Raw genomic sequence first — 10,803 nt, forward strand, 5'->3', positions numbered from 1 at the left:
GGGTCCCCATCCCACACCAGGACCCCCAGCTGAGGGTTGCAGTGCCAGGAAGAGAGTCCCCATAACTTCTGGCTGTAAAAACCAGTGGGAACTGAGGCTGAGGAAAGCTGAGGCTGCTGGAGCCCCAGGCAGTTCCTCTTAAAGGGCCCTCACACGAACTTGCTTGGACGCACTCCCTCCAGGCTCCAGTGGGGGAGGCAGCTTGAAAGGCACCAGAGACATACAGAGAGGAAGTGAGTAGTTTGGCATTGGAGTGAAAGCTGAAGAGGCAGCTACTAGACAGAATATTACTTGGCCCTAAAAAAGAATGAAATATTACCATCTGTGACAGCATGGATGGATCTAGGGAGTATTATGCTAAGTGAAATAAGTCAGTCAGAGAAAGACAAATACCATACGATTTCACTTGTATGTGGAAGCTAAAGAACAAATAAATGAATACACATAATTGAAGTGGAATCATAGAGAATAGATTGATGGTTGCCAGGGGAGATGGCGATGGGGTGGAAAAGGTGAAGATTAAAAAGTACAAATTAGGCCCTGGCTGGTTTGGCTCAGCGGTTAGAGCATTGGCCTGTGGTCTGGAGAGACCCGAGTTCGGTTCCTGCTAAGGGCACGTACCTTGGTTGCAGTTTGTCCCTGGCCCTGGTTGGGTTGTGTGGGTGGCAGCCACTCGATGTGTCCCTTTCATCTCGATGTTTCTCTCTCTCCCTCCCACTCTACCTGAAAAAAATATCGAAAAATGTCCTTGGGTGAGGATAAAACAAAACAAAAATAAAAAGTACAAATTAGTAATTATAAAATAGTCACAGGGTGTAAAGTACAGCATAGGGAATATACTCAATAATATTATAATAACTATATATGGTGTCTGGTGGGTATTGGAAACATCGGGGGGACCCCTCTGTAAAATATATGACTGTCTAAGCACTATGCTGTACACCTGAAACTAATACAAAATAATATTGAATGCAAACTGTAATTGAAACATAAAATAACTAGGGATTTGGGCCCTGGCCGGTTTGGCTCAGCGGTTGGAGCGTCAGACTGCGGACCAAAGAGTCCCGGGTTCGGTTCCCACTAGGGGCACGAACCAAACAAACAAACAAAAAAATAACTAGGGATTTGGGATTTAAACCTTATCTCAAACCATTCAACCTAAAATAGTGATCTCTCCCCAACTCCTACCCTTAACACACACCTTTATTAAACTCTACAGGGTGACTGTCTCTTTTGTGCTCTTCTGTAGCCCACAGTCTAGGGCAGTGCTCACTTGGTTCACAGGAGTGCTCCATGTTTATTAAATGAGTGAGGGTCTGGGTTCAAATTCACTAAGACACAGACGTTTGATACTTTGCCAAAGTCACACAGTAAATAAGACTAGGGTTCATACCTAGGTTTGATCATCTCCAAAGTTTGTGGTCTTAACCACCAGAATGTACCTTCTTTCTTTTTTTAAATCTTCCCCGAGGATATGCTTTTATTAGTTTTAGAGAGAGGGAAAGAGGAAGAGGGAGAGAGAGGGAGAGAGAGAGAGGGAGGGAGGGGGAGAGAGAGAGAGAGAGAGAGAGAGAGAGAGAGAGAGAGAGAGAGAGAGAGAGAGAAACATCAGTGTGGGAGAGAAACAGATCAGTTGCCTCCCATACATGCCCCAACAGAGGATCGAACCCACAACCTCGGTATGTGCTCTGACTAGGAATCAAACCTGAAACCTTTTTGGTGTATGAGATGACATTCCAACCAACTAAGCCACCCGCCCAGGGCTGTACCTTTTTTCTTATCTGTGTTGTTGAAGAGTGAAAAGTTCTGTTCTATTGTACAGTAAGTCCTCTCTTAACAATAGGTTCTACAACTTTAAGCAAAACAACGTAAAAGGAAACCAATTTTACCATAGGTTAATTGATACATCAAGAGTTAAAAACTGCCCGACCGGTGTGGCTTAGTGGTTGAGCGCTGACCCATGCACCAAGAGGTCACAGGTTCAATTCTGGGTCACGGCACATGCCCAGGTTGTGGGCCAAATCCCCAGTGGGGGACATGAAGGAGGCAGCCAATCGATGTTCTTTCTTGTTGATGTTTCTATATCTCTCTCCCTCTCCCTCCTCTCTCTCTAAAGTCAATAAAGGAAAAAAAAGAGTTAAGGACTTAACTGTATCTCATTATAATGAGACAATGTTGAATAAAATATTATTCAAGGACCTGCTGTACCTTTACAAACCCATTATGAAAGATTTAAAAAGCTCTATTTAAATGTTTCCACTAGATGGCAACCTCCATTTTAAAATCATCAATGTTTCTCTCTTCCTCTGCATCATATTATCATCAGAAAAATGCAAATTAAAACAAGATACCACTACACACCTATTAGAATGACCAAAATCCAGAACACAGATAACACCAAACACTGGCAAGGATGTAGAGCAGCAGAAATTCTCATTCATTGCTAGTAGGAATGCAAAACTACAGCCATTTTGGAAGACAGTTTGGTGGTATATTACAAAACAAAACATACTCTTAACATATGATACAATAATTGTACTCCTTGGCATTTATCCAAAGGAGTTGAAAACTTATGTTCACAAAAAAACTTGCACATAGATGTTTATGGCAGCTTTGTTCATAATTCCAAAAATTGGAAGCAACCAACATGTCCTCCAATGGGGGAATGAACTTTTTATTTATTTATTTTTTTATCCTCACCCGACGACACTTTTCCATTTTTGTTCAGATAGAGTGGGAAGGAGAAAAAGGAAGAGAGAGAAAGAGAGAGAGAAACATCGACGTGAAAGGGATACATGGAGTGGCTGCCACCAGCACGACCAACCAGGGCTGGGGACAAACTGCAACCAAGGTACATGCCCTTAGCGGGAACCGAACCCGAGTCTCTCTGGCCCGCAGGCCGATGCTCTAACCGCTGAGCCAAACAAGCCATGGCAGGGGAATGTACTTTTTAAAATCCAGACAATGAAATATTACTGAGCACTAAAAAGAAATGAACTATCAAGCCATGAAAACATACAGAGAAATGCTGAATGCATATTACTAAATGAAATAAGCCAATCTAAAAAGGCTACCTATTGTGTCTCTCACATCAATGTTTCTCTTTCTCTTTCTATAAGAAAAAGTCAAAACTATAAAGATAGTAAAAAGATCAAGGGTTGCCCTGGCTGGTTTGGCTCAGGGGTTAGAGTGTCAGCCTGCGTTTAGACCCAGGTTCAGTTCCCACTAAGGACGCGTACCTTGGTTGCAGTTTGTCCCCGGCCCTGGTTTGTCGTGTGGGTGGCAACCACTCGATGTGTCCCTTTCACATCGATGTTTCTCTCTCTCTCTCTCTCTCTCTCTCTCTCTCCCTTTCTCTCCCTCCCACTCTATCTAAACAAACAAACAAAAAAAAATGAAAAAGTGTCCTCAGGTGAGGATAAAAAAAAAAAGATCAAGGGTTGCCAGTTAATGAAAGCAATAATAAGATAAACAAATAAAATACCTAAATCTGAGATGTCCCCTAACTACATGAAAATATATTCAAATACTCAAATTCATTCAAAATCAGAAAAATGCAGGTTGAAACCATGAGTTCTCAATTCATAACTACTATATTGGTAAAAGATTAAAACGTGTTGCTGATAATATGAACAATGGGAACACTTACGCTACTAGTCGGAAAATATATTGGTACAACATTTTGGAAAAAAATTTGGCATTTTTTGAAGTGATAGTGTGTATTCTCTATGAATCTGCAACTTCAACCTGGGATACAGTCTAGAGAAACTCGTGCTTGTATGCATAAAAGTTTTAGTTGTAATACCAAAAATCTGAAAACAATTCAAACATCTATTAATAATTATGATGTAGGACTTCTGGTCAAGATGGTGGTGTAGGTAAACGGGGTATCGTGTCCTCCCACAACCACATCAAAGTTACGACTAAACTACAGAACAACCATCATTCAAAACCGCCTGAAATCGAGCTGAATGGAAGTCCTACAACTATGGAATTAAAGCAGCAGCCACATGGAGACTGGTAGGAGGGGCGGAGGTGGAGGCGGACAGGCTGGTCCCACACCCACGTGTGGCGGATAAAAATCAGGAGGACACCTCGGCTGGGAAGGTCCTTCCTGAGAACTGAGGGATCCCCGTCCCACTCCAGGCGCCTGCTCAGGGTTCCAGTGCCAGGAAGAGAAGTGCCCATAACTTCTGGCTGGAAAAACCAGCGGGAACTGAGCCTCAGGGAGGCTGAGGCGGCTGGAGCCCCAGGCAGCTCCTTAAAGGGCCCGCGCGGACTTATCAGACTCTCTCCCTCTAAGCTTGGAGGGGAGGCAGCTCGAGGGGCGCCAGAGACATACAGGGAAGAACTGAGCTGTTTGGCATTGGAGCGAGGGCTGGAGAGGGGGCTTTCTCCTGGACAAACGTGCTGTCAGAGGCCTTTGTTCCTTTGGTGAGCACTTCCCTGGGGAGGCAGACAGTCGCCATATCTGGGACTCCAGCAACCTGGCTCACACTGGTAGCCCCGCCCTGCTGACTCCCTGAGGCCCCGCTCCCCCAACTTTCAGGCCCACCCAAGCTGTTGCCAGTTGCTTTACCATAAAATTGCCTGTCTTGGATCCTGCTTCAGGTTTTCTTAAATTCTTTCAAACAAGCAGCATCTGGTCTCAGCTAGCCCCATCTCTCTCGTTAAGTAATACATAGAAACAAACACAGGGAGGCAGCCAAAATGAGGAGACAAAGAAACAGGTCCCAAATGAAAAAACAGAACAAAACCCCGGGAAAAGAACTAAGCGAAATGGACTTAAGCAACCTAACAGACGCTGAGTTCAAAATACTGCTTATAAGGATGCTCAATGAACTTAGTGAGAACCTCAGTGAACTTAGTGAGGGCCTCCAGAGCATAAAAAAGGACCAGTCAGAAATGAAAGGGGCACTAACTGAAATAAATAATTTACACAGATTCAATAGTAGAGTAGGGAAAGCCAAGAAGTAAACCATTGATTTGGAATATAAAGAAGCAAAAAACACCCAATCTGAACAGCAAAAAGAAAAAAGAATCCAAGAAAATGAGGATAGTGTAAGGAGCCTCTGGGACAACTTCAAGCGTGCCAACATTCACATCTTGGGGGTGCCGGAAGGAGAAAAGAGAGAACGAGAAATCGAAAACCTATTTGAAACAATGATGGCAGAAAACGTCCATAACTTGGTGAAGGAAACAGACATACAAGTCCAGGAAGCACAGAGTCCCAAACAAGATGAACCCTAAGAAGCCCACACCAAGACACATCATCATCAAAATGCAAAGATTCAAGACAAAGAGAGAATTTTAAAAGCCACAAGACAAAAGCAGTAGTTACCTACGAGGGAGTTCCCATAAGATTGTCAGCTGATTTATCAAAAGAAACTTTGCAGGCCAGAAGGGAGTGGCAAGAAATATTTAGAGTGATGAAAAGCAAGAACCTACAACCAAGGTTACTCTACCCTGCAAAGCTGTCATTTAGAATCGATGGCCATATAAAGAGTTTCCCAGACAAGAAAAAGTTAAAGGAGTTCATCATCACCAAACTGTTATTATATGAAATGTTGAAGGGTCTTTTGAAGAAAAAGATAAAATATATAAACAAACAAAATGGCAGTGAATACATATCTATCGACAATGGAATCTACAAACAAAATGAACAGGCAGAACAGAAACATTCTCATAGATAACAGAGACTATTTTGTTGGTTGCCAGATGGGAGGGCGGTTGGGGGAATGGGTGAAAAAGGTGAAGGAATTAAGAAGTACAAATTGGTTGCTAGACTGACAAACCTCAAAGGGCAGGGGGTTGGGGCAGGGAAGAAATAAACCAAAGAACTTATATGTATATATGTATAACCAATAGACACAGACAACAGTGTGGGAAAAGGCAGGAGGGGGGCAGGAGTGGGGAGGAAGGGGTTAATGGGGGGGAAATGAGGAACATCTGTAATACATTCCACAATAAAGATTAAAAAAAAAAAATTATGATGTAGATAAATATATTGTGCCATTTAGACACCATATGTAGTAAAAATAAATGAATTACAAATATAGATAACTACATAAATGAATATAAAGAACCCAATACTGCCCTGGCCAGTTTTGCTCAGCAGTTAGAGCATCGGTCTGCAGTCCATAGCGACCAGGGTTCGGTTCCTGCTAAGGGCATGTACCTCGGTTGCAGTTTGTCCCCGGCCCTGGTTGGTCATGCGGGTGGCAGCCACTCGATGTGTTCCTTTCACATCGATGTTTCTCTCTCTCTCTCTCTCCCCCTCCCACTCTGTCTGAACAACAACAAAAAATGTCCTCGGGTGAGGATAAAAAAAAAAAACTAAAAAAAAAACCCTAATATTTAATTAAACAAAGCTAGCTGCAAAAGAAGTCACTGCATGATTCAATATATATAAAGTTCAAAAACATGCAAAACTAAACAATATGTTGCTATCCAACAGAACTCTCTACAATGATGCAAATATTCCATAGTTTACTATTCAGTATGGTAACCACTGGCTACATGTGACTAATGAGCACTTAAAATATGGCTAATGTGACTAAGGAGAATGAAGTTTTATTTCATTTAAATTTAAACTTAAATTTTCGCCCAGCCAGTGTGGCTCACTGGTTGAGCATCGACCCATACACCAAGAGGTTGCAGGTTCGATTCCCAGTCAGGGCACATGCCCAGATTGTGGGCCCAATCCCCAGTGGGGGGCGTGTAGGAGGCAGCCAATCAATGTTCTCTCTCATCGATGTTTCTATCTCTCTCCCCTTTCCTCTCTCTCTAAAATCAATTAAAAAAATTTTTTAACTTAAATTGTCACCTGTGCCTAGTGGCTACCATATTGTACAGCCAGGTTTATAATCAATGGAATAACAAATATAAAATTCAGAATACTGTTTAGCTCTAAGAGAAAGAGAGAGAAATAGAATAGGGAGGGTACACAGGGAATTTCAAAAGTAGCGATAATGGTCTTTTTCCTAAATGTGTCTCCTTATATTGTTATTATTTAAACTATACATATATTGTACTATAAAAATTATTTCTTATGAATTAAATATTTAATAAAACAAAAATAGTAGCCCTGGCCAGTTTGGCTCAGCGGTTAGTACATCGGCCCGCAGACCAAAGAGTCGCGGGTTCTATTTCAGCCAAGGGCACGTACCTCGGTTGCCATTTGGTCCCTGGCCCTGGTCGGGGTTGTGCAGGAGGCAACCAGTTGATGTGTCTCTCTCACATCGATGTTTTTCTCTCTCTCTCCCTCCCCCTCCCACTCTGTCTGAAAATAAATGGAAAAATATCCTTGGGTGAGGATTAAAAAAACAAAAACAAAACAAAATAGTGAATAAAGTGGTGGGTACATGAATGTCTATATTGTTATTATTTCATGTCTATATAATAAAATATTTTTATTAAAAAGATTTCTAGGCCCTGGCTGGGTGGCTCAATTGATTGGAGCATCATCCCATATACCAAAAGATTGCTGGTTTGATTCCCAGTCAGGGGACACCTAGAAAAAATAAATCCTCACCACCCAGGCCAGTTTGGCTCAGCGGCTGACCGTCGGCCTGCGGACCAGAGAGACCCGGGTTCGGTTCCTGCTAGGCGCACGTACCACCAAAAAAAAAAAAAATCCTCACCTGGCCAGTGTGGCTCAGTGGCTGAGCATCGACCCATGCACCAAGAGGTCACCGGTTCAATTCCCAGTCAGGGCACATTCCTCTCCCTTCCTCTCTAAAATCAATAAAGAAAAAGAAAAAATAAATCCTCCCCCAACTCCAGACCCAGTCAACCCTGTTCCCACCCTCCTTCTGTGGCAGCATAGTATGAAGCTAGGAAAATTCCTGGGAAAGTGGAATGGGGAAACTGAGACAAGAAAATTAAACAAGACCAAGCAGTTTGGGCAGTTCACAGCCAGCTTATGAACCACAAGACCTTATCTTCCCCAACCAAGGACACTTGAGAGCAAATGGCTTATATCCCTCCTGCCTAACTAGAGAATACATAGTTTAAATCACCCTGGCCTGGGAAAATAGAGAACAAAGACCCAATTAATGCCATCTGTGCCAGCTAAACCCAAGGACAGATAAAGTCAAGGAACAAATAACAAACACAAAACAAAACAAAAAAAAAAACATTTAAGCCAGACCCAAGATAAAAATAAAATAATGAAACCGACCAAATGATAACCCAAAACTCCCCTGTACACTCATTTTGATACATCAGCATATTAAAAATGCTGCTGAATGCTGGAAAGCTGATGAATATTCTACTAAAACCCTCCCCTAAGATTCTCACCTGTAGGGAAAAGGGGGTGGGGTCATAAAAAGCCCTCAGGACAAAGCCTCACTCTAGAGCATGCCCAGGCTCCTTTCTGGGCATGAACTTTTTATTTCTTCCTAAACTCTAAGGGTCCCCAAGAGACCTGCAAGCAGGGGAGCAGTGGGCAGCAGCAGCAGGACCTGGGCTCACCCCCAATCCTGTCTCCAAGGCTCTATTTTTCTCTGACTCCTCGCGGGCTGACAGCAGCCCCGCCGTGGCTCACCTCTGTCCTGTAATGTTTCTAGAGAGCCAGAGCACAGCGCCACCCAGGCTCTCTCCTGTTTCTTCTACCCTAAGTCCTTCCTTGGTCTCACTGTCCCCAGCTTTAATAAACATACTCTCAAACCCACCCAAACTCGTGTTGTGAAATCTTTCTACACGAAGTCAAGAACCAGTAGGCCTGGGGCTGACGTGCTCGGGGCTGGTCCCTGTCCGGTAACACCTTGAATGGCAGGAAAAACAAGATGTATTACCTGTCACTGCGTAACAGATTATTCCAAAACTTAGTGGCTTAAAATAACAAAAACTTATTGTTTCACAGTTTCTGTGGGTCAGGAATCTTGAGTGTAGCTTAGTGGGGTGCCTGGCTTAAAGTCTCTCACGAGGTTGCAGTTAGGATGTTAACCAGAACTGTGGTCCCGCTGGGTGGTTGGAGCAGGTGAAGAGGTGCTTCCCAGCTCATTCACATGGCAGTGATTTGGTTCTTTGTGGGCTGTTAGATTGAGGACTTCAGTTCCTCGTTGGCTCCTGCTGGAGGCCACTCCATAGGGCCATAGGGTCCACGACGTGGCAGCCAGCTTCCCTCAGGGCAGGAGAGCCAGAGAGAATGTTCAGGACAGAAGTCTTTTTTTTTTTTTTCCTCCTCACCCACAAGGAAGGTGGTGGTTCTTATTTTTATCCTCACCCAAGGACATTTTTCCATTTTTTGTTCAGATAGAGTGGGAGGGAGAGAGAGAGAGAGAGAAACATCGACGTGAAAGGGACACATCGAGTGGTTGCCACCCACACGACCCAGCCAGGGCCGGGGACAAACCGCAATTGAGATACGTGCCCTTAGCGGGAACCATACCCGGGTCTCTCTGACCGCTGAGCCAAACCGGCCAAGGCAGGACAGAAGTCTTTTGATAGCCTAACATTGAAAGGACTAGGCCACCATCTCTGCCACTTTTTTTGCTAGAAGCATGGCACTAAATCCAGCTAAGAGTAAAGGGGAGGGGACTAAACAAGGGTGTGAATACAGGAGACAGGGATGATGGAGGCCATTCTGGAAGCTACCTACTACCCCAGAGCACATCTGTCTGCTTATGGCAGTGATCCACAAAGAAAGGAAATGACAATGCAGGAGAGAAGAGAGGCCTAGAAAAGGCAGAGGAAACCCAGGCACAGGCCTTTGCAGTCACCTGCCCAGTGCATTTTCACTGCCCTCTCAGCACCTGACTGCACAGCCTGATTGACCAGGGTGTGTAAAACAAGTCCGCTGAACCTGCTGTCTGTCATAGCAAGGTTTGTCATCTTGCCCTGCTTATAAAGCCACACCCAATCTGATCATATCCTCCCCCACAGTAACACCCCAACTGTGCTTCCTTTTTAAGTATCACCTCCCACTAAAATATGTGGGGAACAGGAAGTTTGTTCCTTGTCTGTCCCTGGATCAGTTCATGCTGCAACTAGTTGCTCCAATATCACTTGCCTACCACCCACTGATGTCAGCTCAGCCCTAGGCTTCTATTCCCTTTCCCCTTGTAAGCCCCAACTAACAGCCTCCTTTGATGTAATGCCACCAACCATGACAACCTCAGATGGTTGATACGACAAGGTAGCTGTCCTTTCACTGACCCCGACTTTAATGCCCCACCATGTGACCAACCTCCCAGACTACCACAGCCCACACTGCTGCCTTGTTAATTAAAGTGTGGGGTTAACAGAGGCAATCTTTGACACAGATCAATATAGCAATGATAAAACAGCATAAAAGCAAACATTAGATATCACTGTTCTTAAAAACTCTGGGTCAACTCACCACAATGAAACTCTCACAGACGTATTTTTGGCTCAGACCTGGCCATCTGCCATGTTGTTGGACTGTGCGCTGCCTGCTTCTTTCTTCTCTCTTGCCCAGTTTCCTCTGCACACTGAAAATGTTCTCTTCATTATGCTGAGCAATCAGCAACCTTACCTTAATTATGAAGCAGGCTATAGGCCTACTACTGCATATCCAAAAACCATATTAAATGGCTCTGCTAAAGGGAAGAAGGCTCATACATGTTGGTTCTGGACTCAAAAAAAGAATTTAATCAAATACAAAACCAAGAATAAGCCTTCAACTTAGTTTTTTCTCTTACATATCCTGGTCAAAAATTTTAAGGCATGTTTCTTCAGTCTCTGTAAGATAACAGAACAGTAAAAATAACAAGAAAAACTCATTCTGGTCAAGATGGTGGAGTAGGTACAGGTTATGATTGCCTCCTCCTACAATCA

At 43.7% G+C, this 10,803-nt stretch overlaps 1 long non-coding RNA gene across 3 annotated transcripts in view; it reads right to left on the bottom strand.

Annotated features, from left to right (window-relative positions):
• LOC118623458 overlaps positions 1-10,583 on the bottom strand; it is an 82,737-nt gene extending 72,154 nt beyond the window's left edge. Inside the window, exon 1 of one of the 3 annotated variants that reach the window (XR_004958287.1) lies at positions 10,346-10,578. This is a non-coding gene — a long non-coding RNA (uncharacterized LOC118623458). Of the gene's footprint in view, positions 1-10,345 lie in introns of all 3 variants that reach the window. The other 2 variants (XR_004958285.1, XR_004958286.1) reach the window with 2 other exon arrangements.
• Between the last annotated feature and the right edge of the window lie 220 nt (positions 10,584-10,803).

This window comes from Molossus molossus, unplaced genomic scaffold (genome assembly GCF_014108415.1).
Source record: "Molossus molossus isolate mMolMol1 unplaced genomic scaffold, mMolMol1.p scaffold_m16_p_10, whole genome shotgun sequence".
NCBI lineage: Eukaryota > Metazoa > Chordata > Mammalia > Chiroptera > Molossidae > Molossus > Molossus molossus.